The sequence below is a fragment of the Callithrix jacchus genome, chromosome 3 (assembly GCF_049354715.1).
Source record: "Callithrix jacchus isolate 240 chromosome 3, calJac240_pri, whole genome shotgun sequence".
In the NCBI taxonomy this organism is placed as follows: Eukaryota; Metazoa; Chordata; class Mammalia; order Primates; family Cebidae; genus Callithrix; species Callithrix jacchus.
The window spans coordinates 161,400,759-161,410,983 of NC_133504.1; the positions used below are offsets into that span (position 1 = coordinate 161,400,759).

The window sequence follows — 10,225 nt, forward strand, 5'->3', positions numbered from 1 at the left end:
CTTAGTTTGCAAATTTCTTTAGAAGGACATTTTGTCTATTCCAACACTTAGCACAATATAGGTACTGAGGCAATCTGTGATGCTCGTTCCGTGTTTCACATCAGACAGCTTGAGGACATAAAATGGTTTACAATCTGACTTACAACTTCAGTTTCTCTAGTTTTTGCCTCTATCCCTATTATCAGATTCTCTCAAAATCTCACATAATTTTCTCTCAAAATCTTACATAATTTTCTTTTTCTGGAAGCAACAAGTGATGATACAGTCATGATAGAACTCACGGCCAAGCTTAGGAAGCGTCCCTTAAGTGTTCCAAGAGTGAAAACCTCTAGGACTTTTGTTGTTGACAGCTTTTCTCTTTTGCCTTCCTTAATTTATTTTCGGGTTTTCCCAAGCTCATTCCTTCTCATTTCCTATCACTCCCACTCCCACTCCAAAACACTCATCAAATCAACTCATGGCATTTCAATAATGGAAAGTACTGTATACTTATATCCTGATCATATTAGATGAAATTGTGACACAGTCTTAAAACATGGTTTCAGATAATTATTTAAGAATTCTGATTTGTAGAAAAATGTGCTTATAATCTTTAAGGGTCAAGCTATGCAAATTGAAGGGAAAAGTAGTCCATTATTTAGAAATATTGTGGAAGTATTCTGACAATAGTTAGTGAAGCTGATCCAAATGCTTTGCCTTCATAAACCTCTGTTTATTTTTATGTAACATTGTATTTTAGGAAGACCTGACAAATCATCAATTAGATTGGTACATTCAATTAAAGCATCCAATAAAAGCAAGATCAAACAAGTTAAAAACAGACAATATGTGAAAAATTAATAATATACTAGCTAGACTATACTATATCTCTTGTGCTTTGCTAAGTTGCCTTCTGCAATTAGTTTATGTCTCCCTTATGACTGCCCATATCTCCATAATACTTTATAATAGTGAGTTTTGTTTTTTGAATGCTACATTTATGTTAGAAGCTGTTTTATTGTTTATCTGCTTCAACCCAATTCATTGTCATATGCAAAGTTTACATAATTAGTAAAATCACCTCTCTTTACAGGTAAGGTAATTGAAGCAAAGAAAGATAAGTATCCAGGTCAAGGTTACACAGCTACTTTATGTCAGAAGTGGGATTAACCCACAGACTGAGCTCAAAAGTCCTTATTCTTAGTCATTGTGCTTTACAAACTTCCATTCATATTAATTTCACTGAAGTATAACTTATGTATAGATATCAATATCACAAAATAGACTGAGCTCCTTAACAGAAGAAACTACACCTTATCCAACTTTGTGCCCTCTGTCCATCACAGGATCTCATACACAAGTCAATTTAGTTCACTGTACCCAGTTGAATCATCTGTAAAGTGAGGAATTAAAAAAAAAAAACATGCTATATAGAACAAAGGGGAAGGTAAGAGAAAAGAGAGTAAGAATGGGCACAAAACATCAGCAGGTATCAGAATGGGAATATTTGGAAAACTATCCTTTTGATTTTGCTACATAATGAAATATTGCCATGAGATTTCTATGGATTATAGAGAAAGTCTCTTTCTCTGGAAAATTCACACATGAAAGCATAAAAAAGAAAGAGTTGGAAGTATGAACTCGGTTTGCCACCCAATATGGTTTCATTTTGACATCATTATTTCCAAATCTTGAGAATTGAAGAGAGAGAGAGTAGAAAAGAAAGAGAAGGTGGAAGAGGTGAACTGACATGTACTAATTTATAATCAACGAGAGCATGAGAACTTGCTATACACTAGGCAACAGTCAGTTAATGTTTGCATATTAGAATTTTGATTAGTGGTCTCTAAAATACGGATTGCATGACCCCCTGGGGTACAAAATTTCTAATTACATTTACATTTATGATTATAGTCATTTAATTTAAAATATAAAATAATAAATATACTTTGCCTACATTTGTTGTCTGAATTTTTAAAAATGAGCTTAGAGTAAATGAAAGCAAATTTTAGATTAAAATAAATAATACATGTTAATCCTGCAAGCATTTCAAGTGTGAGATGTTCTGAATTTTATGGTATATAGCCCTTATACAAATGAAACTTGGTAATAGATTACAAGATGATTATTGGGTTCTATTTCTTTTCACCTGTGATAAAGGAATAATATACCATTCAGATGGAACAAAATCAAAGGAAATGATAGAAGTAAAATGATTTTTTAAGTCTAACATTTTATGATTATGTCACTGTCAGTGATACAGTATCCTGGAGTACATGGGACTGTATATCGACTTAGGGAACAAATAATATCTTAGGTGGTGTGAATTGAAGGCTAAAGTGAAAAATTAAATAAAAATTCTTAAAAACAATACATTCTTTGTTACCTATGAACTATAGCAAACTAGGGAAACTGTCATCAGCAATATGCTCTAGAGATAACCTTTAATCATTTCTCAGGATCACATGAACTTTGAAAATGTCAAGGAACAAGTACTGTAGCCTTTTCAGAACAAAATTTGGGTTCCTGTAGTCATTCCTGGAAGAGTTTTTAAGAAATCATTGCTATGTTTTTCAACACATGCTGTTAGAATATGAAATGGGATTTTTCTTTTGGACAGCTATACAATTGAAAGACTTTCCTAGACAACATATGAAACTTTCTTCCCATCCTGTGAAATTTAAGGCAAGTATAATATTGTATATAATATAACCAGGAATTTTAATTACCTTGAGGAAGCAATGCGACAGTGAAAAGTAATTTAAAATTGATTCTCAGTTATAACTTGGTTGATTCAAGGAGCAAAAGAGATCCTGTTTTTCTAAAGATATCTCCATATAAAATATGGCTATTTGCATACTTCATTCTTACCTCTTTTTCTTAAATATTTATAACAGAACACAAAACAGAAAATGAATTTTTGATAATAGTTTGTTTTGCTTGATGAAACTGCTAACTTAAAGCCAAAGTAAATGAGCAATTTAGTGTTATGATTATTAATATTATTACTGAAAACTGCTTTGTGTCTTTGTGTAATGATGCCATAAAGTAACAGTGTACTATTACCACATCAATTCTACCTTAGCAGAGTTAATGTCCTAGAGTAGAGTTTAATATAACAGTTATTGCATAAAGTGTTTTTTCTGTCAAACTATTTATAGCAGTAAGCTAATCGTAAGGTTCTTCATACTCCACATATGATGTAGTTTCTAAAGATGCAATCCAAAGTGAAAATGTATTATAATAAATAAGACTGCATCATTATTATGAAAATGACACTGATATATTGAAAAAGAGCTTGAACTAATGATTTCAGAAATATGCAATGATGCATGATGTTATAATAAGGTTCATCCTTTCTAATATCTTCTCATGACTGTTTCTATATTAAATGCTCACCCAGTAAGAGAGCATCTAGTGACTACGTCAAGTTGAGGTACCTGACATTCTCAAGGTAGACAAACTTCTTCACTGTACGTTCTTGCATAATCGACATGCATTTACTAAGCATATTTGCTTTGAGTTAGCCACAGAAACAATTTTCAAATCCGTGTTATATGATTGTGGGGGACACTGTTAGTAGAATCAACAGGCACAGCTATTGAGGGAAGTAGTCTACTGTGACCTCAATCAAATTTCCTGGTAAGAATCTTTTAGGTCAGTGGTTTCCAATGTCACAGTTTTTGAGTGACAATTTTTGTTTCTGAATTACTTGATTGAAGATGAGTTGGGAAGAGGTTCTAATATACTGAGGCTCTAGTGTCTATTTCAGAGAGGGCAGACTGCCAATTGTTAAGGGCCAGCTAGTACCCAAAATCTGTTTCCATTCTGCGAAAGCACTGCTGACCACATTCTTCTCATCAATAACTAAGGAAGATGGAGGTGGAAGTTGGCCTGATTTCTAAAGAAAATCACTCTGCAAACTGTATCAGGACTGGCATTTTGGAAATTTTGCTTGAGGCAAGATGCTTTGGAAAGGAATATCTCTGTTAACTCTGTTTTCCAAAGTTTCACTGTTACCAAATAGAAAAAAAATGACACAACAGAAAATATGAACTAGCAGATAATACTCATATAAAGGAAAGTTTCTTTATGAAATCACTTAGACAATCAAAATTAATTGAAAAAAAAAAAACCTGATGTAACGACCACCCAGTCATACATTACAAATACATTTGAAGTCCTCTATGTCTCCTTCCTGAATAAATTTGTCTGTCTACCAGGAGCTGACCCCTGCACTTATTTCTGTGCTTTTTCATGCATATCTTTTTATTTTAATGAATACCCACAGATTCTTAATGGGTTTATTTTGATTTTTTTCTAATTCATAAATACTATATGCATTTTTATAATTTAACTATATGACATCTTAATTTTAAACTTGCTTTCTTCACCCCAAATCTGTTGTATTTATTTATGTTAATTTGTGTGTATGTTGTTTTTCATTGTGACATTGGTCTATTATTCGATTGCATTAATATTCTACAATACATTGTACAATACATATTCTACATGCTGCATTCTATTCTACTGATGTAAATTTAGTTCTCCCTATCCCAGTGTCTCACTCTTGTAATTTTCTCTTACAAGCATCTGTGTTTATTTGGAATTATATATTATATATTCTATGACTGGAGTATAAGGTGCATACATCTTTCCCTCTCGCAGATACCTCAAGAATTCTAAAGCACTCCAGTAAGTACTATGTGGAGGAGACTTAGAGCAGGTGGATGACCTATTATTTATTGCAGGCATAGACGAGGTTTTTTGGTGATTTTTTTTTTCTGAAAGCAGATATGTAAATCTATAACTAAACTGAAGAGAACCTTCCTACAAAATTCTGCCATTAAGTGCACTTACCTTGCAAAGTGTTACTTACCAACATCCAGAAAATATTTCTGATTGAAATCAAGTAACGTTTACTTTCATCACCACTAATATTGTAATTTGACCAAATTCAAATGTATTGGCAATTGATTACATGTCTTAGTATTATTTTGTGTCTTGAATGTTAAATGGTTTAAATTTGCCAAAGAATCTTAATCAGATGTATACGAAAACCTTAAAACTGTTAAATTACTAGTCACATGAGCAATGCTTTTCAGTATGAATTTTTACTATTTCCAACACATTGTGCTTACATTTATATTTAAAAAATATTTTCTCTGACTTGATCCCGTTGGACATAATTAATGAAACAAATCTAACTTTGGAAAATTAATACGTCTTTTAAAGGCATTGAGATTGTACTTCTAGACATTTAACTTGAAATTTCTCTTTTGAAAAATGATATTAAAATTATATAGCAAATGTAACACGAAGCACTTTTCTTTTGTACATGTCATGACAAATATTAGTATTGTGTACCCTCAGCATAAATAGAGTTGACGAATTGTCAGAATGCATAAATACATAGAATTAAATAAGTTTCTTGAAATTTAGTCCCAATCCACCTTGGAAATATTTTTATTCTTGAAGATTAATAAGCACATGTGGAGGTACAGTGTTCATATCAATGAGTAACAAAAATAATATTGAGTCACTGTAATCAGGTAATTTTATCTTTTGTTTTGAAAACTATTACTAGTTTGATGTTCTTGATAACCTTTATCATTTACTCAAGTATCATTGAACAATTGACACTAACAAATCAAAGAACTACAGACACAGTGATGCTTGCCTTTTATTTATGTCAGTCTGTCTATAGTAATATTTGTACAGAAAAAGGCAATCAGATTTTCCTAACTTCTGTTAAACTCTGTTGAGGAATTCAAACATCTTGACTTGAAAAAAGTGTCTCATCATGCATTTAAATGTTATTGTTTTGTATCTCAACATTAGAAAATGTGTTGAGTTTCTGAGATACTGCCAAGTAGATTTTAAATGGAACACTGAAATAAATAATCACAAACCCAGTGATATGCAAAATAATAATCACCAAAGATGTGAATATGTTAGTTTATATGTCAAAGGAAAATGACTAAAGGTTACAGATAATAATAAAGTTACTAATCAGCTGATCTTAAAACGAGGAGATCATCTTGGATTATTCCAGTGGGACCAGCATAAGATGATTCTTAAAAGTGGACGTGGCAGGCAGAAAATCCCTTTTCTGCCAGAGACCAGAGAGACTGCCACATGAGACAAACTCTGCCTGACATTGCTGGCTTTGGAAATGAAGAAAGTTCAGCCTCAAGCCAGGATTGTAGGCATCCTCTAAAAACTGAAAAAAAACAAAAAAATGTATTATCTTCTAGACACCAAGAAGTAGTTGCAGACATTCTCACACCTTAAATTGAGTTCCATGAGATATATTATAGACTTTTAACCTCCAAAATTTAAAAAGATAAACGAATTTCTATTGTATAATCCAAAGAAAATTTGTAATTTGTTCTAGCAGCAATAGGAACAAAATACAAATACCTGAGGACATTTAAAGTTTTTGTGTGTGGCATCTTTTTGTATTGTAATGTATTACATGTCAGTCTACAAATGTTTCTTTCTTTTTTTTTCAGACAGAGTCTTGCTCTGTTGCCAGGCTGGAGTGCAAGGGCCCAATCTCGGCTCACTGCAACCTCCACCTCCTGGTTCAAGAGATTCTTCTGCCTCAGCCTCCCAAGTAGCTGGGACCACAGGCATGTGCCACCATGCCCGGCTATTTTTTGTATTTTTAGTAGAGACAGGGTTTCACCATGTTGGCCAGGATGGTCTCCATCTCTCAGCCTCGTGATCTACCCACATAGGCCTCCCAAAGTGCTGGGATTACATGTGTGAACCACCGCACCTAGCCCAAATATTTCATAGTATGGAACATATATGAGGAAACTTCATGAAGTCTGTAGAAAAAAATTAAATTAAAAGATAAGAATTAAAATATAAATGTTATTTCTTAACATAAAATCCTCTATCGAGTTCAAGACCTTTTTATAAGCAGAGATACCAGCCATTTGGCTCATCCCTGAAGAACTGAGGGTCCTGGGAATTTAACATCAATGCAGTTATTTTTAAATTATTAACTGAAAAAACACTGGTGCCCTTTATAGATTTTTCAAGCTGGGGAAAGAAAACAAGTCAGAAAAAAAGCTAAATTTAGACTGTAGGGTGAATACCTGATGATTTTCCATAGACATTCTCATAAAATAGACCTTGTTTGATGAAATAAATGATCAGGAACATTTGGTGGAGAAAGGCTCTTGTGAAACTTTCTGGGCATTTTTTCTGCTAAAGCTTAGATAACTTTCTCAAAACCTCCACCTCCTGGTTCAAGATATTAAAATATCTCATAATAAACAGATATTACTGTTATTTAGCCTTCCACAAAGTCATTGAGCAAAATATCTTGAACATTAACCTTTGCTCTTGACGGGTTGTCTTTTGCTTTGACTTGATAATGTCCACCTCTTAGTAGCCATTGCTCTGATTGTGCTTTGTCTTCAGGATCATACTGGGAAGGCTGTGTTTCATCTCCTGTTACAATTCTTCAAACAAATGCTGCAGGATCTCCATCCCACTTGCCTGAAATTTCTACTGGAAGCTCTGAAATTGTTTGCAGCTGATCTGTTAGTAATGGTTTGGCCCCCTTTACGTGAAAAGTTTGCTCTACTTTAATCTTTCAGTCAGAATTGCAAGCTGGACTGTTTAAGATGTCTATGGTATTGGATGTGGCTTATGCTAGTAATCATCTTTTCTCTTCAACTGGGTCACAAAGCTTTTTTTTTTTTTTCTTTGCAAATTGATGTGGACGGTCTGCTATTTTGTAAGTTACGTTTAACATATCTTATCTCTTATAACAAGCTACCCTTTGGTCAACTGCTGATTTCTTTGAGGATGTTGTCCACAAAAACATTCTGTACTGTAGAAATGATTTCACCATTCCTGCACCAGAACGCTAATGTAAATTTGATGTTTGTTCTTTTTCAATTTTAGCAGAATTCAGGTTTCTCTGATAAGCACTCTTTTCGAACTGATGTCTTAACCGTCATAATTCCTCAAAGTATATCCTGTTCAGAGATTTTATAACAAGGTATAACGAGTTTACTTTTGTGCCAAAATGTCAAAATCTAGGTGTTTTTCCATAATAGTCATTTTCTATAAACTTTTTGAAGAACTCTATGCTCTAGAAAACTTATTTCATGTTTAGTTGAAATTTAAGAACATACATTCTATTAAGAAACTTAAATTACCAAATAACCATAAAAATCAACCACAGGCAATACATTGATTTTGAGTGAATTTGTCTTCTGTTCTTAGCACTTCATTTGCTACCATTTTCATTTGAGTAGCTAGAACTCACATGTTGTGTCTAATATTCCTTTTTTTGCATATACTACTCTGACATAATTTTCCTTAAATTACTCCATGCCATTTAGTTTTAATAAATTTTATATATTCATTTTATTTTAGATAATTGTTCTTGTGTATTTATTTTCTCAAAGATTAACTTTTTGGTAACAATCAGCTAATCCAGTGTAAGGTAACAATAAAATCAAATCCTCTGTTTTGCCAGCAGACAAAGAGAACATGTTTTCTTAACTCAAATGTAGGTAATTGTTAGCAGCTGTGAATCAGTACGAATCTGCTGCAAACTCAATTATTGCTTCCTCAGAGGAAAGAGTTAGACTGAGGGACATAAGGCAGAAAGAGAGACAGAGCCAAGTTTTAGAGAAGGAATGAAACTTTACCAAAAATTTTTAGAGCAAGACTAAAAAGTAGTAAAACACACTTGGAAGAGGGCCAAGCGGGTGACTCGAGAGATCAAGTGCACAGTTTGATCTTTTGACCTGAGATTTTATATGTTGTCATTCTTTCAAGGTCTTCTGTTACTTCTCCCTATTCTTCCCTTTGCTGTCCACATGTGCGGCAGCACTTGGGAAGGGCCACATGTGCAGTGTGTTTACTGGAGTTGTACTCATGCTCACTTGAAGCATTGTTCCCTTTCCTGTGTAGCATTCCTAGTAGAAGGTCATATGGCAGTTAAACTCTGGCTCTTAATATACATGCTTGAGTCCACTCACTCAGTTCCTGAGATCTGATTGGGAAACTGCTAATCACCAGTTTTATAATAAGCTTGGTCTATCTATCTATCTATCTATCTATCTATCTATCTATCTATCTATCATCTATCTCTTTATTGGGAGACTGCCTTTACCTGGCACCAGATATGACCAACTATTATTTTAGAAAGACAGTGTAATTAAGTGCCTGACCATTACCTCATGGTTGCCTGAAATTCCTGGTGGGAGACAAGGGTGGAGCCCTCTCCTGCCCTGCTCATGCCTGACTAGCTACCTACTATCAGATGATCCTGATATTCTAACTAGTACTAATACCAATTAAGTTTTTCCCACAGATGCCAATGCTCAAAGACATGGAGACAATTTCCATGCCAGCAGGTCAAGGGTTTTTGATAAATAAGCAATTGGCCATTGTGGGGGTCCCAGTGCCTGTGTAAGGACTCCAAGGATGATACCCCTTCTCTCATGTACAAACAAGTAAAAAGGCTTTCTGGGATCTGTCAAGGCCAGGGCTCAGGGTGGTGGTGAGTGCTTGTTTGAAGGTTTTCAGGGCATTGCCCATTCAAGATTTTAATTTAAGGGTCCCTCCCCTGGTCCTTGTAGTTCTTCATACAGAAGTTTTGCTATAAGTTCAACCTAGGATGTACAAGTGTGATAGAAGCCTACTATTCCCAGAGAGGACAGCAACTGCTGTTGAGTGAATGGAATGTCCGTGTGATAAGAAGGTAAGATTTTGTGGTGGTCTGAGAGAACCTTGGACCCTGGGATTAATGTTAGTCCCAAGAACTGAACCTCCTGAGGGGAGATTTGAGCCCTGGAAGGAGAGAGTTTATAATCACAGGAGGCCAACCTCTGAAGAGTTTTATTAGTATTTAGGTCTGAGGCATTTTTGATTGGACAGCAAATAAACAAGCCATCAGCATTTTGAAGCAGGGCTCTATTGAGGGACAGTTGAAAGCTGGACAGATCTTTGGAGACAGCTTGTCCAATCAGGTGTGGGCTATCTCTAAATTTCTGAGGGTGGGCTGCTCAGATTGATTGTTGGGAAACATGAGTGGAAGGGTCTCCCACCATTCAAAGCCAAATACAAATTGAGAGTCTGCATGTACTAGAATGCAAAACAGGGACATCTTTTAGATCTAGTCTGGTGAACCAAGAAATGCCAGAAGGAATATGCCCCAGCAGGGTGTAAGAATTGGAAACAATGGGATGCACTGAGATTACTGCTTCAC

The 10,225-nt window shown here is 34.5% G+C and overlaps 1 long non-coding RNA gene across 4 annotated transcripts in view; it reads left to right on the top strand.

Moving 5' to 3' along the window:
* The window catches only part of LOC118152332 (uncharacterized), a 67,139-nt gene extending 58,902 nt beyond the window's left edge, over positions 1 to 8,237 (top strand). For 3 of the 4 annotated variants that reach the window (XR_013533487.1, XR_004741009.3, XR_013533489.1), the window contains one exon: positions 7,417 to 8,237. This is a non-coding gene — a long non-coding RNA (uncharacterized LOC118152332). Of the gene's footprint in view, positions 1 to 2,599; positions 2,848 to 7,416 lie in introns of those variants that run through there. The other variant, XR_013533488.1, reaches the window with a different exon arrangement.
* Positions 8,238 to 10,225: the final 1,988 nt, after the last annotated feature.